Genomic DNA, 20,541 nt, shown 5'->3' with positions numbered 1-20,541 from the left:
TAATCCACTTAGACACATTCAACAAAGCAATATTTTGAAAACAGTCATACACACATTTTTGTATTTTGAAAATTTTAGATAACACACATTTTTAGGTAACACATTTTTGTGTTTGTTTACAGATCTAGATGTTACCGGTCTCAATGTCTCTGTAAAAAACACCTCATCTGTGTCACTAACTTGGAGTAAGCCAAATGTGACCTGGTCTAAGTTTACAGTGGAATGGACTAATGTTAGTGCAGATAACACTTCAGACACAAACTACACAATCACTGGTCTGACTGCTGGAGGAAATTACACATTTAAAGTTACTGCAGTTGCTGCAGATAACAAAACTAAAGGAGCAACAGCTGAAATCTCAGAATTCACAAGTAAGTTCTGTACTGCAGAGAATCCCATTCTACAGCATCTTGATGTTAAATTATCTCACACAGGACCCTTGGGTGGTGCATTCCTATAATATACCAGCTCACCATGTGGAGAGCTTGAGCTCCTGAGTTCGAATCTCAATTGTGCTATCAGCCTGGCCATGCATCAGCTAGGCACAGTAGGCCTTGCCAGAGGAGGAAAAGGTTGACAGGATCCCTTCTCATTGCCACTGCAGAAATGTTACCTGCTTGCTGGTCCAATCGCATATGTACAGAGGGCTCTCTCTACCAGTACTCTTCTCTTTGAAAGTCTGGCGCTGGGCAGGTAAAAATAAGCTTGTTGAAGGGCCAAGTGCTAGTATGAGGCTCTTTTCTCTTCCAAGTGGCAATTGAATTGCAGTGGAAAATCAGAAACAACTAGATTGTGAGTAGAAGGGAAAAACAAATTTACTTAGACCATATTCAGAGTACAACTAGCAAAACAAAACTAGTTGGAAACTACTTAAAGCTGATAACATGTTAAAGGCATTCTGTGTATCTAAAAAAAAGCTGTAATACCTGTTTATTTGGGTTTTATAGATTGATATGTATTTGTGCATACACTTGTAGTGTATTTGCCACCAACCTGATTTATTTTATTATTTTTTCCTATTTGCTCCCAATCTAGTCTTTCTCAATTCCTCTTTTTTAATCTTAAAACTAATACATCCACAAAGGAGTGTTGAGACTACTATGTGCGGTTCTCTGACATGTATGTGCAGTCACTAGCTACATCTTTTTACCTGTCCGCAATAGAATCTACTACAGAGCTGCATCAGGTTCAGACAGACACAGTGACAGCTACAATTCATCTCAAATAGACAGCAGAGGATGAATGTACAGTGGCAATGAATCTGATTATTCACTCCATCAGGCAAAGCACCAACTGAGATTCAAATTTAAGAACCTGAAATCTAGCCCATTAGACCACTGCACCATCCAAGAGCCTTATACACATTATTAATGAATACATTTTTTATTTATTTTTTTCAGATCCAGATGTTGTAACCAGTCTCAATGTCTCTGTAAAAAACATCTCATCCGTGTCTCTAACCTGGAATAAGCCAAATGGGAACTGGTCTAAGTTTATAGTGGAATGGACTGATGGTAGTGCAGTTACCACTTCAGACACAAACTACACAATCACTGATCTGACCGCTGGAGGAAATTACACATTTAAAGTTACTGCAGTTGCTGCAGATAACAAAACTAAAGGAGCAGCAGCTGAAATCTCAGAATTCACAAGTAAGTTTTGTACTACAACCCCTACAAACCTTACAAATCAGAAAAAGTTGGGACTATGGAAAATGCAAATAAAATAAAAATGCAGTGTTCCTTACACTTACTTTGACTTTTATTTGATTGCAGATATATTGCATGTTTTGTCTGGTCAACTTAATTTCATTTATTAATAAACATCCATTCTTGCATTTCAGGCCTGCAACACATTCCAAAAAAAGTTGGGACAGTAAAGCACTTACCATTTTGTAATGTTGCCATTCTTTCTGCAAAGAGGTCTTAAGATGTGCAACAAAAAAAGTTGGGAAACGTTTTTTTTTTTTTACTATTTGCTTTTTTCCATGCCGTCCCAACTTTTTCTGGTTTGGGGTTGTACATAAAATCTCATTCTATAGTAGCTTAATGTTAAATTAGCTTACATGGAGCACGGTTGGATAATTTCTATAATACACCAGCCTACAATTGAAGATGGGAAAGTACCCAAAAAATGTGGACAATAAAGTTACAATGGTCTGGTCCTAAATTCAGGCTAAAATGTTGCTTAGATCTTTAAAACAGGTTTTATGAGTGTACACCACGCCACATTTATAATATGGATTAATTTTCTGCTTGTGTAAATAACAATTCTGCAAAATTCTACTTTAAAACAATTAACAAAATCATTTTTAGAATATGAAGTAATACATACGTTGACCTATAAAGACATTGCTAGACCAAAGATAATCACTGACAGGACTCTTTAGGACAATGTATTCTAGTGGTTAAGGTACTAGACTAGTAATCACAAGGTTGCTGGTTCAAGCCCTACCACTGCCAAATTGCCACCCTTGAGCAAGGCCCTTAACCTTCAATTGCTTAGAGTGTATACTGTCACAGTACTGTAAGTCGCTTTGGATAAAGGCATCTACTGAATATGTAAATACATATTATTCATTTTCCCTGTTTGCTTCCAGTCGAGATTTTCCCCAATTCCACTTTATTGTGATCTTAAGGAGTGTACCCCTTTCCTCCCCATTGACCAAGGAGCGATTGTGACATGCAGGTGCCATCACCAGCCACATCTTTTTACCTGCCCAGAGTGGAATATAACAGAAAGTTGCATCAAGTTTATACAGACACGCTAACATCTCCAGTTGACCTCAAATAGACAGCAGAGGATGAATGTACAAAACCATCATGCCAGTATGGGCAGTTTGCCAGGTCGATAGCACCAACAGATATTTAATTTCGAGAACTTGAGATCTCAGTGGTGGTGGGCTAGCACATTAGAAGACTACATCAATAACCACATACACATTATTATTGAATACGTTTTTTATTTATTTTTTGCAGATCCAGATGTGGTTACCAATCTCAATGTCTCTGTAAAAAACACCTCATCTGTGTCTCTAACCTGGAATAAGCCAAATGGGAACTGGTCTAAGTTTATAGTGGAATGGGCTAATGGTAGTGCAGTTAACACTTCAGACACAAACTACACAATCACTGATCTGACTGCTGGAGGAAATAACACATTTAAAATTACTGCAGTTGCTGCAGATGACAAAACTGAAGGAGCAGCAGCTGAAATCTCAGAATTCACAAGTAAGTTCTGTACTGCAGAGAATCCCATTCTACATTAGCTTAATGTTAAATTAGCTCACATGGAGCAATGGGTTGGTTCATTCTTATAATACACCAGCCTACAATTACAGATGAGAAAGTGCACAACTGTATATTTTTTTGTACTGCAGAGAATCTCATTTTGCAGTAGCTTAATGTTAATTAGCTCACACGCAGCACTGGGTTGGAGCATCCTTATAATACACCAGTCCACTATGAGAAGATGGAAAGGCAGCACAAATAATTTAGATAAGAAAGTTGGCATTAGTGCAATTATTGTTGATCACACTGTACATTTGTCATGTCTGGTCTTACATCCATGCCAAAATCATGCTTAGAGCCTTAAAACAGGTCTACAGCCTACACCCCACCACATCTATAATATGGATGAATTTTCCTAATGTTTTTTTCTATTATCTCCAAGGTTTATTTAAAAATTATGAACAATTCTTTTATAAACAATTAACAAAATCATTTTAGAATATACAGTAATACATACGTTATTTATTTTTCCCAATTTGCTCCCAGTGTCATTTTTTCTCGATTCCCCTTCATTGTCGTCTTGAAGAGAGTATCACTATCCACCCTACATCTTCAACAAAGGCGTGTTAAGACTATTGTGTGACCCCTGACATGCACGTGCGGTCATTAGTCATTAGTTTTGATCTGCCCACAGTGGAATCTAACAGAAAGTTGCATCAAGTACAGAGAGACAGAGAGAAACAACAGCTCCAGATTACCTCAAATAGACAGCAGAGGGTGAATGTACAGCAGCAATGAATTCCCTCATTCTCTCACTTAGGCGAAGCCAGTCATGCCTGTATGAACACCTGGCCAAGTCAATTAAGTTGATATAGAGGAGATAACAAGTGTACATAAAAATGAGAGCCTATGTCCAAGCTTAGTTGTCAAGATCAAAGAGAATTATTTAGAAGCAGAACTAAGTTAGTGGTTGTTTAACTTTCAGAGGGGGAGACAGATTCTGTGGTTAACTATTACAAAAATGAGCACTGCTGTTGTAAAAATGAGCACTGCTGTTGTAACACAAAGGTTAATGGAGAAGGACAAGTTACCAAAAGTTTTTGGACACCTTAATATTTTCCAGTTCCCCTCTTTCAGGTCCAAAAGGCCTGGCCTACAATAAAAAAAGGAAAATATCTGGAGGTGTGTGTGGTTTAGCTAGACTATGTAGGTAAATGTGCTATGTGTATGTACTAAAATATGAAAGAAAAAACTATTTTACAAACAAAGAGGCAATCTGTAAATCATTTAAATCATTGTCATTGTTATTGTCATTATCAGGACCAAACCTCTTGTGCTTCTTTTCTCTATCAATTTCAAAAAGACATCTAAATACATTTCCATCTTCAGAAAAAAGCCAATTATGCCTGTATGGGCACTTGGCCAGGTGTAAAGCACCACCTGAGATTCAATTTCAAGAATTTGAAATTTCAGTGGTGGTGGGTTAGCGTGTTAGACCTCCGCACCATTCAGCAGCCACAGACACATTCTTATTAAATATATCTTTCATGTATTTTTGTAGATCCAGATGTTGTTACCGATCTCAGTGTCTCTGTAAAAAACACCTCATCTGTGTCTCTAACCTGGAATAAGCCAAATGGGAACTGGTCTAAGTTTATAGTGGAATGGACTAATGGAAGTGCAGTTACCACTCCAGACACAAACTACACAATCACTGATCTGACTGCTGGAGGAAATTACACATTTAAAGTTACTGCAGTTGCTGCGGATAACAAAACTAAAGGAGCAGCAGCTGAAATCTCAGAATTCACAAGTAAGTTCTTTACTGCAGAGAATCCAAATAGCTTAATGTAAAATAAGCTTACACACATTGGTGTGTGTGTGGGGCATCCCAATAATACATTAACCCACCATTAATCCAGAGAAAAGCTCTGCATAACCTAAGTGTGCACGGGAAGAAACTCAGTAAGACAGTGATAGCTCAGTGGTTAAGGTACTGGACTAGTAAATAGAAGGTTGCCGGTTCAAGCCCCGCCACCACCAAGTTGCCACTGTTGGGTCCCTGAGCAAGGCCCTTAACCCTCAATTGCTCATTGTGTAAGTTGCTTTGGATAAAAGCGTCTGCTAAATGCTGAAAATGTAAATGTAAGACCGTAACTCAGAGTAAGCTTCCCATTTATTACAGGGAGGATCTAGTTTATGTGAGAATGTGAGACTATGTCCAAGCTTTGTTACCAGGACCAAAAAGAATTATTTAGAAGCAAAACCCAGTTAATAGTTCGGGGTGCTGGGGTTTTTAACATTTAGAGGGGGAGACAGTTTCTATGGTTAACTATTAATGTGAAATGAGCACTGCTGTTGTAACATGAAAGTTGGAGAAGAAGGCAAGTTACCAAAATTTTATAGACACCTTGATATTTTACCTAACAGCTGTGTTCTTCTTCATTGCCACTGCAGAAATGTGATCTCTCTTCAAGAACTACCAGTGGATATTGAGTAGACATTTTTGGAAAATAAAGATTTGACACCTTTTTATTTGATTTTTTAGATTGCTGTGAATGGCAGTGTATGATACAGTACATGACATAATTATCATCAGCAACAAAACTGATGCAAATCACAAACCTCTGGAGCTTCTTATCTCCATCATTTTTAGTCAGTGTTGTGTAAAACAAAAATCTACTTGAACCATATCCGTAGTCATAGAGTTAATGACATGTTGAACATACACAGAAGACATTATTTAAAAACAGAGCTGTAATACCTTTTTATTTGGTTTTATAGATTGATATGAATATCCACATACAGTTGTAGTATGTTTGCCACCAACCTGTTTACTTTATTCATTCATTTATTTTCATATTTGCTTCATGTAGTCTTTTTCCAATTTTTTTCTATCATAATCTTGAAGATAGTACCGCCTCCCCACACCAAGGAGTGTTTAAACTATCATGTGTCCCCTCTGACATGTGTGAGCAGTCACTAGATCTTCTCACCTGCCTACAGTGGCATCTACTAGATAGCTGCATCAAGTTCAGACAGACATGGTAACAGCTCCAGATCATTCATGACAATTGCAGGCAACCCAAATAGACATTACTTTCCTCAGGCAAAGCCAACCATGCCTTTGTGGGCTCTTGGCACCCTCTGAGATTCCAATTCAAAACATCACATCTGTGTCTCTAACCTGGAATATGCCAAATGGGAATTGGTCTAAATTTATAGTGGAATGGACTAATGTTAGTGCAGTTACCACTCCAGACACAAACTGCACAATCACTGGTCTGACTGCTGGAGGAAATTACACATTTAAAGTTACTGCAGTTGCTGCAGATGACAAAACTAAAGGAGCAGCAGCTGAAATCTCAGAATTACAAGTTTTGTAGTGCAGAGAATCCCATTCTATAATAGCTTAATAAATTAAATTAAATCACACACATTTCACTAGGGTGGAGCAGCCCTATAGAACACCAGCCCATCACTCAGAGTGCTTTTCTCACAAGTTCGAATCTTAGCTGTGCTATCAGCCCTGCCAGACATCAATTAGGCACAATAGGTCTTGTCTGATCAGGAAAGGTTGATAGGGATCATTTTCAATGCAACTGCAGAAATGCAACTTCTGATTAAGAACTATCAGCAGTATCAATAATTGTAAATTTTTTTTTTTCAAATGTACAAGTAAAAAGGGCAGTTAAGCCCTTTCCAACCAAGTTGTTGTGACACATCCTTGGTTTCCAAAAACTGGTGGAAACACGGGCCGGTTCTCTAAAAAGCAACAAGGTTCTAAGAAGTGGTTTAAGAGTTCTTTTGGTTGAAAACCGCTATTAGCGGTCACTCTTTAGCTAACTTGATTGTAGATTTATCAATTTAGAATTATCCATGTTTAGACACATTTAACATAGTATTTTGAAAATACAAACACATTATAAATCCATTTCTTTGTCTTTTCGCAGATCCAGATGTTGTTACCAATCTCAGTGTCTCTGTAAAAAACACCTCATCTGTGTCTCTAACCTGGAATAAGCCAAATGGGAACTGGTCTAAGTTTATAGTGGAATGGACTAATGGTAGTGCAGTTACCATTTCAGACACAAACTACACAATCACTGATCTGACTGCTGGAGGAAATTACACATTTAAAGTTACTGCAGTTGCTGCAGATAACAAAACTAAAGGAGCAGCAGCTGAAATCTCAGAATTCACAAGTAAGTTCTGTACTGCAGAGAATCCCATTCTACAGTAGCTTAATGTTAAATTAGTACTGGTTTGGAGCATTTCTATAATACATCAGCCCACATTGTAAAGATGGAAGAGTCAATAAAGTTGGCATTGGTGCAAATAATGTTGACCAGACTGTACATTTGTACATCTTAAATTCATGCTAAAATCATGCTTAGAATTGTAAAACAGGTTTTAGAAGTGTACACCATACCACGTTATGAATATGGATGAATTTCCTAATGTTCTCATTATCTGCCTGTGTAATTCAAAATTATGCACAATTCTACTTAAAAACAACAAAATAATTGTAGAGTATGTTGTCATACATACATTATTATTTTTCCCTAGTTGCTTCCAGTCTACATTTTTCATTATTCACCTAAATTGTAATCTTGACGAGTGTACCACTTACCACCCACCCCCTCGACCAAGGAGCTTATTGATATGACGTGATAAAAGTGACCTAGGCAGTACAAACGATGCTTAACGTGAAAAAAAGCTTAATGTGGCATGTTGTACTAAAACAACGACTGAGGTATTTCAGCATTAAAGAGAACTTATAACCAGTAATAACTGAGAGAAGTTTAGTGTTCCTATGTCATGCTTTTAGTACATTAAGCCACGTTAAGCTTTTTTATGTTAAGCGTTTTCGACTCTCCCAGAAAACCGATTCTCAGCGTTTCTCAGCATACCGAGCTGTAAAACACAAGTTTAAAAGTGAAACCACCAGACAGTGAAGAAATACACCTAAACACAGATATATGTGGACACTTTCAGAGAGGATTTGATATTGACAATTATTTTACACTCCAGTGCGCTAGCTGCAGATGTGTGCATGTGTTTTTACCGCTGCGCCACCTGACACATTTAACATAATATTTTACAAATACATACACGTTATAAATCAATTTATTTGCCTTTTTACAGATCCAGATGTTGTTAGCAATCTCAGTGTCTCTGTAAAAAGCACCTCATCTGTGTCTCTAACCTGGAATAAGCCAAATGGGACCTGGTCTAAGTTTATAGTGGAAAGGACTAATGTTAGTGCAGTTAACACTTCAGACACAAACTACACAATCACTGATCTGACTGCTGGAGGAAATTACACATTTAAAGTTACTGCAGTTGCTGCAGATGACAAAACTAAAGGAGCAGCAGCGGAAATCTCAGCATTTACAAGTAAGTTCTGTACTGCAAAGAATCCCATTGTACAGTAGCTTAATGTTAAATTAGCACTGGTTTGGAGCATTTTTATAATACATCAGCCCACAACGTGAAGATGGAAAAATACCCCCAAAAAATTTTGCCAATAAAGTTGGCATTGGTGCAAATAATGTTGACCAGACTGTACATAACTAGGAGCTCATGGGCCCGAGTGCAAAAACAATTTTGGGCCCCCTCAACAAATTTCATATACAGTATATACTGTATATACACTGAAGCAAATATAAAGAGTTGCTTATGAAGACAGTGAAGAAATACAGCTAAACACAGATATATGTGGACACTTTCAGAGTGGATTTGATATTGATGATTATTTCACACTAATTGATCGTGTCATGGAACACTTTGGTAATTGTTTACCTCACAGCTTAAGCCAAGCGCTGAGCAAAGTGGCAATTTGCACCAAGGCTCGCAGTGAATGAAGTGCAAAACACTAAGTAACAATGGTGACAAATGAGAGGAATGGAGTAACCTGCTATGCTTTTCTGTCACTATTTGTTGATCGAAGCTTTTTTGCATAAAAAAACCTTGTTACTATTCTTTTGGTGCGCAATGCCCACCATTGATGACGCATTTTTGGTTCCCAAAAACTGGTGGAAACACGGGCCGTCTCTCTAAAAAGCAACTCGTTTCTAAGAAGCCAGAATGGAACCAGTGGTTGAAAAGCGCTATTAGCGGTCACTCTTTAGCTAACTTGATTGTAGTTTTTTTTTTTTTTTTTATGCATTTTTTAACTTATTTTCCTCCCGATTTAGCACACTTAATTTTGTCCTCCGCTGCAACCAGAGATGCCAGATTGCATCCAAGGAGAGCACATCAGTGTACACGGGTGTACTTGCCTCTTTCGACACATGCACAGCCCTCCTCTTCTCACCGATGCATTCTGCACAGGCGTCTCTTCTGCCAATCAGGGTCCTTAAACAGCGTATAAAGACCCACCCACCCACACATAGCCCGGCCCTCACCCTGCAGATATGGTGGCTAATTAGTATCTGCTGCAGGCACTGCCAATTATGCCCGCTAGATGGCGCCCAGCCGACCGGTGGCAACACCAAGTTTCGAACCGGGGAGTTGCTGGTGTGCAAGTGAAATATCCCGCTGTACCACCTGGGCGCCTTTGATTGTAGATTTATTAACTTAGAATTACCCATTTTTTGTATTTCATTTATGCATTTTCTCCCCTTTTTTCTCCTGACTTTTATTACGTCCATTTGCCCGATTGCATCACGCTTCCTCTCCACTAGTGCTGATCCCTGCTCAGAATTGAGGAGAACGAAGTTAACCCAAGCCCCTTCCAACTTGTGGGCAGCAGCCGTATGCATCTTTTCACCTGCACTAGTGCTAATGTGGATCAGCCCTGTGTACAGAGAGACACACCCTGATCAAGGCACTCCTTCCTCGCCCCAGTGCAGGAGCCATCAATCAGCCAGCATAGCTCGTAGTTGCATCAGTTACGAGGAGACCCTCTCCGGCTTACTAGAACAACAGGCCAATCGTTGTTCATGTGGCTGCTCAGACCAGCCGGATGGCAGAGCTGAGATTCGATACAATGTATTCAAGATCCCAGCTCCAGTGTGCAAGAGTGTGTTTTTACCACTGAGAGACCTGAGCGGCCCATATCTAGACACATTTAACATAATATTTTGAAAATACAAACACATTATGAATCAGTTTTTTTGCCTTTTCACAGATCCAGGTGTTGTTACCAATCTCAATGTCTCTGTAAAAAGCACCTCATCACCTCAAGAAGCTTATTGATAGATTGATGAAGTTCTGAGCAAAGTGGCAATTTATGCCATTGCTCACAGTGAACGAAGTACAAAACACTAAGTAACAATGGTGACAAACAAGAGGAACGGAGTTACCTGCTATGTTTTCCTGTCATTAATTGTTGATCAATGCTTTTTGCATAAAAACTCCTTGTTACTACTCTTTAATTGCACAATGCCCACCACTGATTACCTTGGTTCCCAAAAACTGGTGGAAACACGGGCCGGTTCTTTAAAAAGCAACAAGGTTTTAAGAAGTGGCTTAAGAGTTTGGTTGAAAAGCAGTATTTTGAAAGATTTTGAAAATACAAACACATTATAAATCCATTTCTTTGTCTTCTTACAGATCCAGATGTTGTTAGCAATCTCAGTGTCTCTGTAAAAAGCACCTCATCTGTGTCTCTAACCTGGAATAAGCCGAATGGGAACTGGTCTAAGTTTATAGTGGAATGGACTAATGGTAGTGCAGTTACCACTCCAGACACAAACTACACAATCACTGGTCTGACTGCTGGAGGAAATTACATATTTAAAGTTACTGCAGTTGCTGCAGATGACAAAACTAAAGGAGCAACAGCTGAAATCTCAGCATTCACAAGTAAGTTCTGTACTGTAATGTACATATTATTAATTTTACCACTTACCACCCCCATTCCCTCTGACCAAGGAGATTTGAAACTATTATGTGTTACTTCTGACATGCATGTGCAGTCACCAGCCACATATTTTCACCTGCTCACAGTGGAATCTTAACAGAGAGTTGCATCAAGTGTTATGACCCTCTGGGTCCTAATGTGTTAATGATTTTCTCTGTTTTACAGAAGCTACCACCAGGGGGGAGACGACTATAAAAGAAGATGTCTGGAAAGAGTGTGACAAGTTTCCGTTGTGTTTCCGGTTCTCCCGGACATGACCTTCGACGTTTTTTAGGAATTACCGGTTATTACTGGGGGTTCTGTAAAAATTCTGCTAGTGTTGTGTCTATAACAAATCTGCTTAAAAAGACAGGACAATGATGTGGACTGAGGGATGTGCTTGTGCTTTTAACTCTGTTAAAGCTCTTTTAAGTAGCACTCCAGTTTTAGTGGCTCCTGGAAGTTGATGCCAGTGCTTTTGGAGCTGGGGCTGTACTTTTGCAAGAGGATTCTCGAGGTGTTGAACATCCTGTTTGCTATTTTTTTTTAAAGAAATTTAACAAACATCAACTTGTATACAGTACGATAGAAAAAGAAGCCTTAGCTCCATTATTATTAGCCTTACAGCATTTTGAGGTATATTTGGGATCTGGTAATTTGCCTGTGGTAGTCTATACGGATCATAACTAGGGCTGTCGAAGTTAACGCGATAATAACGCATTAACGCAATCTCAATTTAACGCGATTATAAAAATTAGTGCCGTTAACGCAAATTCTAGTTCATGTTGAGACTTGACTGGTAGAACAAACGTTTTAATGTCGGACTTGCCACCGTTTTTCATTTGCGGTTTGTTAACATAATGTTACCGAGCGTCGTAGTGTCGTAGTAATGCACTTGCATAATAAAGAAGCTGCCAGTCCTCCATTCACGTAACGCTAGGACGGACACTTAAAAATCCTCCTTTTGGAGTGAACTGGTTTCATTTTTGATCAATATTATTTACCATTGGCTCAGGTACATGTCAAAACAAATGCTTTGTATTTCATTGGTTTAACAGCCTCATTTCACTGCTTACAGCGCTACCACTGGCCAATCGGAGAAGGTCCGCCCACTAAATGCTAGTCTGTGATTGGGTGGTTGAATTTCGCCCGCCCTCTCTGTTTTGTAAACACCGCTACCTGAGTCAATCACTCAGCTCTCATGATCAGGAACGCGGTGAAAATGCCAAAAAGTAAACTTTTGAGGCAGCGATGAACGGACCTAAATATGAAAAGACACAACATTTAGTGAGTAAAACAGTCATTTGTTATATAATTCTTGCTTAAATTGGTCAAAAACTCTGTTATATGGGTTCTGGATTCATTCTGTGTGTTGCAGTAGCATGTCCCCCTGTTCCTAATAAGATGTCCGGCTTTTTGGGGTGTAATGTCCTCCTTTTTGTTACTATGAATCTGGCCACCCTAGTCTAAACACACTCAGTTCGTGAAACGTCCATTAAACCACTGGATAGTATTACTGCCTAGTATGTGAGTGAATAAAACAGTTTTCTCTTGTCCCAGCAGTTTTTAACATCAGTACATTTAGCATAAAATGTGTTCACCATTTTAACTGTAACATTTCACTTAAAAATCCTTGTTTTCTATAACATTTACACAGATTTTTTTTAATGTGATTAATCGCGATTAACTATATGAAATTCTGAGATTAATCGCGATTAAAAAATTTAATCGTTTGACAGCCCTAATCATAACCCTTTGGTTTTTCTAGCTCAAATGCGTTATGCTAATCAACGATTGATGAGATGGTTTTTAATGATTCAAGATTTTAATCTTAAGATCCAGCATAAGAAAGGTAGTGAAAATGTTTTTGCAGATGCTCTATCAAGACAATAGAACAACAAACATTGGGTTTTTTTGTGTGTGTGGGGGTGTTACGACCCTTTGGGTCCTAATGTGTTTTGTGTAGGATGGTTTTCTCTGTTTTACAGATTTGTGGAAGAGGCTGAAGATGCACAAAGCTACCACCAGGGGGAGACGACTATAAAAGGAGACGTCTGGGAAGATGGAGGGGGGGCGTTTTGTTTGTGACGTGTTTCCGTTGCATTTACGGTTCTCCCCAACATACTGGTTCTAACAATGACTTGATTCTAACAATAGTGCTTTGTATGTGATCTAATGTTGTATGGCTTAGAGTTATTGTGATTCTTAAAGGTAACTAATTTGTATGAATAGAGAACATCCTCTGACTGGATTAAAGGGAGGGCGTGAATTTTTTTTTTTTTGTCTTACATTCTGACCTAGACTGGGTCGTAACAGGGAGATGCTCTGTTTACAGTATCGCTATAAGTGAGTCAGAAGTCAATTAGTTCTAAGTTTCTCTCCTCAGTCAGCTCTCCATTTTTACTGTTATTAATGAATGCTGCAGTTTCAAATAAACACCAACTACTGAAACGTTTTGTGTGACTCGCTTTCCTTACTGGTCGGAGGCTTAATTAAACTGGCTGTTACCACACTTGGTAGCCAAGTCAGGCTCGTTCTGCCCGTGGAGCTAAAAGTTAGCTCACCTGAGTCTTCTGTAAGTCAAAGCAGAGTATACTGAACTAGCGAAGTAATTTCAATCAGCAAAATTGCATCATGATATGCACAAAGTCGGCACACGGAAGGGAGCACATGTCCAAAAAGGTTGAAAACCCCTGCTTCACTTTGATGGTGAGGATAATAACACCGCTCTAAAAAGTTAAAATGTATTTCTATTTCAGGGTATATTGACAAAAAAAGAGAAAATTTTCACTGCATATAACAGGAACAAGTACAAGGGGTTAGAACAGAACATTGTGCACCATTGTATTGCACTCTTTAGTTTTTTTTTAATAAGGCTAACAATTTTAGTTTAGCTTTAAACCAGGCCCTATTCATTTAAATGTTATAGCTAGTGGGATTATGAATTACAGATTATGCTTTTAGATACCGGAACAATGTTCTGATATAACTAAAATAGTATTAATGACATTATATGTTAACTAATGTAACATGAATGGAGATTGTTTCAGGACATTTTAGAATAGAATTTATTCTTATCAACCAGGAGACTAATATATAAACATTTTAACAAGACATCAACCGAACATTATGCCAAAAACACTCAAACTTGATGATTTTATTTATTTTAGAAAAGATTATTCAGCCCTAACTAGCCTTATTTGAAAAGGTGATTGCCAGTAGCTATTAAATCAACCAGTGAACCAAATTCAGTTAACAGGATATATTTCACACTCACACATGACTACTGCCAAAACAGTTACATCTAAAAATTCCTCAAATAGAACCTGACTGGCAATGTGAAGCAGGCTAAAATGTTTCATGAACAAAGTGAATAAAACTTACCAGTCTGGAAGGTGTTACAAAACCATTGCTAAGGCTCTGAGATGCTAGCGAACCACAGTGAGAGCCATTATCCTCAAATGGAGAAAACTTGGAACGGTGTCGTGATAGCGCCAAATTCTGTCAAATTAGCTCTACTGATGAACTATTTTATTTGTTGTTTTTCTTGTTTAGGGCTATACGCTGAATTGGAATCAATAACATAGTTATTAATATTAAATATTGAAACCCCTATTTACTTACTATACACGTTGCCATGGTGACACCAATAACATGAAATTACTTTGCCAAAAGAAACACCTCCTACCCCTGACAAGTGTCCTCTTTTTTGAAAACCAAAATATGGTCACCCATATTGATAAACTCCTCACTGTGTTGCTTGAGAGCATTTCAACCCCGGCAGCCTTGCCCCCTTCCCTCCATCTACAAATATGTGAAGTAAATGTAGTTTTACTGGCTATAATAACCCTGTTTTCCCACTTCATGACCAATATAAAACTAACTTTACCATGGTGACCTCATGGAAACATTTTTACGGAGGAACATTTTCCTCGTCATTCTGCACTCTAATTGTAACAAACCTTTGATCAAAATGGCACAAGTTTGAATAAAACACAATATGTAAAAAAAAAAAATAATGTATCATTTTAGAAAAGATTGTCTCTAAACTAAATGAAAAACGACTAGGTCCAAGTCAATATTTAATCATATTCCTGCTAACCTTCTCTTTAAACAAACTGCAGCCTCAAAGCTGTACGGCGCCATCTACTGTCACACACAGCAATTACATAACAGAGCAGAAAAGAATTACACTGGACAACAATTTTTTTGCTTCCTTGAACATTTTTGGTGATGTGATAAACCCATTCGAGCTTAACACAAATATAGTTTCTGATTGTCTGTATCACATAGAAGTTTAAAAAACATGAGATTAAGTTGTACTGATTATAACACATTCAAATCTTACACGTGTAAGATTTTTGCTGCAGATTTTCGTTTGTACTCAACAGTGGCGTAACTAGGAGCTCATGGGCCCCAGTGCAAAAAATAATTTTGGGCCCCCCTCAACAAATTTCATATATATATATTAATGAAAATATTGTCGTGTTTTTACTTTCGCTATCACTTTACCGCTAGCATTAGCCACTTGTTACTAGCGGGTCGGCTCACCTAGCCGCTGTCCCGTGGGGATGCTATGGGTCTTTTGCTGCGTGCGGTGGTGGAGGTGAGGGAATAAAGGCACACGACAAGGTAGAGTTCACTTTAACTGTTTAGTCAGGACTTCAATGAGCGATACAACACTTTAGACTGCCTAGCTCCAGAACCCGAACTTCAATGCTGGGGCCATACAGCGAGTCTCTGCGATATACAAAACTAACTAACTGCAGAACGTCCGAACGCACGTGTATCAGAGCCGTAGAGAGAGTTGCGACACTCCTTGATCTCGCCGCCACGCAATCACGTGGTTCATGTGCCCCTTTAATAGTTCCAAACAGAGCCCGCGCTGTCTCGTTCTCATATGGGACAGGCAGCAGTGAATAAAATATTAAATGGTAAATAATAAAAATTTGTACAATTTCTGGGTATTTTCAACTGCCTTTACATTTACTGCATCTGCTTTAATGTCAATTTGGTATATGAAGTGGAAGATTGATGTTTATAATGACTTGTTAATAGATCGTTCTTGTGAACACACAGTACATTATATTAGCATACATTACATAATGCGATATCATTAAGTAGTAGAGACAATATACAGTACAGAGATTAAAGAGGTTTTTTGTTTTGTTTTTTGCATAAGGGTCATTCTATAATTTGGGGTACATTCCATGTCCAATGATAATAATTATATTTATTCTAACTATTTTCTTTAAAAATGTCATATTTTACCTATTAATGGAAAACATGTTGTAATATCACAAAAACATGATGTGCATCCTATGCTTCATTTAACTTGAAATTTGTCATGATGTTCCTAAATGAACAGTTTTTGCTGTGTCTGTTTTTTAAGTTGAGGGTGCCTTGGTTTTAAAATAATGAATAAAATCATTAAGGGCAACAACATCTATTTTTTTATTTATTTTAAAAGTTTAAATACCAAAGAAAAATAATATTTTTTAAATTGAGTTTCTCTTTTAAATAATTTAAATATCTTTATTTATTAATGTCCGCAAAAGTTCTGTCAACTATGTTACTAACAGAACTCCACTCAGCAACTCAAAAATGGTTTGTTCTAAAACTATGTGACCAGCATTACATGATATCATTGTTCTCTGTGGAGGGTATATTGAACACACTGTGGTGAATGTCCTCTTATTTTTTAAAATATTTTATCTATAATAGAACATTGTCAATGAGTATATTAATTGACCGTCAACTATGTTACATACATTGTCATGGTTACAATTTTTTTTATAATTTTAATTCAAACGTATGTTCAAATTAGACATTATTCTGTTCAAGAAATGACATGTGGTCAGCCAGGCAAGGTCTACCACTGAAGTTATGGGTCAAAATAGGGAAATTGTCAACTATGTTACCTGTCAACTAAGTTACCTAGTAGTCTACATCTACTGTCCCTTTAAAATTAAAATAAAAAAAATTAATGTTTAAGCTTTGCAAATAGTGGGTATGTTACACTAAAGGAATATATTAACTTGAACCACTGATTGTTTTATTGAGAGAGAACACTGTTTTTGTACTTTTTTGGTGATGTGAAATGTACCCCAAATTATAGAATGACCCATTAAACTAATCTCCCTTCACTTTCCTGAGGATTCATAATAATAATCATTTTGACTAAACACTAAGCCATGTGGCTGGATTCATAAGGTTTGCCTGCACTGAATGAACAGATTCATAAACACACTACCGTACCTTTAACATTATAGTAAGGGTACATGAAATAGCATTAATTCATGTCTACAATGTAAACAAAAAAAACTACTTAAGTATAGTAACTAGTTACATTTACTTAGTTACTGTCCACCACTGCTAATGTATGCCTTAATGCAGGAACAATATATTAATTATTTTAGTAATTAAGGTACAAGTGTCATCAGTTATTCATGAGCTTCATACAGGTCATCAGGATAGCCATCACAAAAATACTGAAAGGGAGTGTTGTGCTATTTATCATTGCTAAATATTACCTCATGTCATGTTTGTGGTGCTTAAACTGAAAAGTAAAATATTCCTTATTTAATAATGTTCTGTTGCGGATTAAATAACTGAAGATGTGTCATGAAATCACTGAAAATGCTTGCTAAGTAGTGTAAATGAATGTGGCTCTATTGAAAGTGAATGTTTGGAACTATTCACTAGCCCCACAACCCGGAAGCTGCGCAGAAAAATGTCCCGCCCCCTTTACAACGGTTCCCTATGGAAGTGTCGCCACTCTGTTCTCTCTACCGCTCTGATTGTAATATAATAATAATGACCTGGCGAATGCAGCCAATGGAGAGGCAGTGCGGGGGGTTGAGTTCATGTCATGGAGGGCCCAAAAGTGTTTAAGAGGCAAAATCTCTATTGGCCAGTGTTATCTGTGTTGTGTTAATTCTCTTGAATCTTTATTTAGCTGACATATATTCAAAGAAATTTCCAATAATTATAAACAAATTTAAAATGCTTGCAAAAAGTTGGTATAGGGAGAAATAAAAAAGAAACTTTATTTGTAGTTTATTGAATTTCCAAGTTACACAGTTGTCAAACATTCCACAATAAGCAGGTGAATTGGTTAAAATTGAGGGTATCATACGGTGGCCGAGAAGTGCAAAACAAATTTACATTTCAGAAAACAAAATTACAAAAAAACTAAAACAAATTTACAACAAAAGCAAAAACAAATTTACAAGTGCTCGGGTACCCAGTGTTTGTAAATTTGTTTTGGCATATGTAAAAGTGTTTCAGCACTTGTAAATTTATTTTCGGCATATGTAATTTTGTTTTCTAAAATGTATATTTGTTTTGCACTTCCCGGCCGCACATTTCTGACGGAAAAGGCAGGGACAATAAACCGGAAGTGCGTGTTGCTTACCTGCTGTCAATCAAACTGTTTCTCAGCGATAAAGTGAACGGAGTTTGTGATGGTGACGATAAACAAGGTTTTGTCTAGTTTGTGGAAATCATTTTATCCAGTTGACCCGCTATTGTTTTTCTTGTGGAAAGTTATTAGATTGTGCAGATGTTTAGACGTGGCGTGTGCATCTCTATTTACCGTCCGCTCTTCTAAACATCTAAGGAATTCCCACAAGAACAACAAAAGCGAAATAATGAAAATAATTAACACAAAATGGACAAAACATTGTTTATTAGGGACGGAACATCTGATACCGAGGCTTTAAAGCTTGTTTCACTTTTGTAACACTGGACTCAGTGTATCGGAGCTTATATTAAAGCAGCATGTGCGGGACTGATGAAGCTTTGTGCTGAGTTTTATCTCACTCACTATATAAGAGACAATCAAACCAGGGTTACCCACCGTCCTGTAACATACAGAATCCTTCTTTATCTGGAGACTAAACGCCGCGTTCAGTGTTGAACTGATACAGGACGCTTTGTTCCGTATTTTTATCAATGGGAGACTGAGGGAATTATATTAAGTAGTGTTCACTTTTATTCTTAGTAACGGTGTGTGTGCGCTGGTTATAGCAGCAGGGGGGGACCTTACACAGTCATGAGAACAAAGGTTTTATTTATGGTGTTTAAAATTTATTATTTTCATTCTTTATAATAAGTCAGAACCATATTTTAGGCAAAACAACGCACTCCGCCCACTGTGCTACACATACAGCGGTTTATTAAACAGGTTATGTCACGTTACTAAGAATAAAAGTGAACACTACTTAATATAATGAATTAAGCAGCAGTTTCCTTCTGTTTTATACACCACACCGTCTCCCATTGATAAAAATACGGAACAAAGCGTCCTGTATCAGTTCAATACAGAACGCGGCGTTTAGTCTCCAAATAAAGAAGGATTCTGTATGTTACAGGACGGTGGGTAACCCTGGTTTGATTGTCTCTTATATAGTGAGTGAGATAAAACACAGCACAAAGCTTCATCAGTCCCGCACATGCTGCTTTAATATAAGCTCCGATACACTGAGTCCAGTGTTACAAAAGTGAAACAAGCTTTAAAGCCTCGGTATCAGATGTTCCGTCCCTAATAAACAATGTTTTGTCCATTTTGTGTTAATTATTTTCATTATTTCGCTTTTGTTGTTCTTGTGGGAATTCCTTAGATGTTTAGAAGAGCGGACGGTAAATAGAGATGCACACGCCACGTCTAAACATCTGCACAAAACTTTCCACAAGAAAAACAATAGCGGGTCAACTGGATAAAATGATTTCCACAAACTAGACAAAACCTTGTTTATCGTCACCATCACAAACTCCGTTCACTTTATCGCTGAGAAACAGTTTGATTGACAGCAGGTAAGCAACACGCACTTCCGGTTTATTGTCCCTGCCTTTTCCGTCAGAAATGTGCGGCCGGGAAGTGCAAAACAAATATACATTTTAGAAAACAAAATTACATATGCCGAAAATAAATTTACAAGTGCTGAAACACTTTTACATATGCCAAAACAAATTTACAAACACTGGGTACCCGAGCACTTGTAAATTTGTTTTTGCTTTTGTTGTAAATTTGTTTTAGTTTTTTTGTAATTTTGTTTTCTGAAATGTAAATTTGTTTTGCACTTCTCGGCCACCGTAGTATCATGATTGGGTATAAAAGTAATATCCACAATAGGCTCAGTCTTTGCATGCCAAACTTTTGCCAAACAAATTTTCTCAATGCAAAATTCTGAATAGTTTAGGTCCTTTACCATCTACCATACATAATATTGTGAAAAGATTCCACATTGCATTGCATGAGATTCCACATTGCATTGCATGAGAAACTGCCATGCTACTTTTTTACTTAATGTATTTTTCTCTTTTCAAGAAATCTATTCATTTCTAGTTTAAATGTTTCTCTTGCTGCTGCTACCCCCACCTCTGACTGAGGAGGGTCACACTGCCAGTGACAAATTCTTCTCACCTGCTAGAGGTGGGGTTTCACAAATGCAGTATTGT

The sequence above is a fragment of the Trichomycterus rosablanca genome, chromosome 1 (genome assembly GCF_030014385.1).
Source record: "Trichomycterus rosablanca isolate fTriRos1 chromosome 1, fTriRos1.hap1, whole genome shotgun sequence".
Lineage (NCBI taxonomy): Eukaryota > Metazoa > Chordata > Actinopteri > Siluriformes > Trichomycteridae > Trichomycterus > Trichomycterus rosablanca.
Note: the sequence above shows the minus strand (reverse complement) of the source record.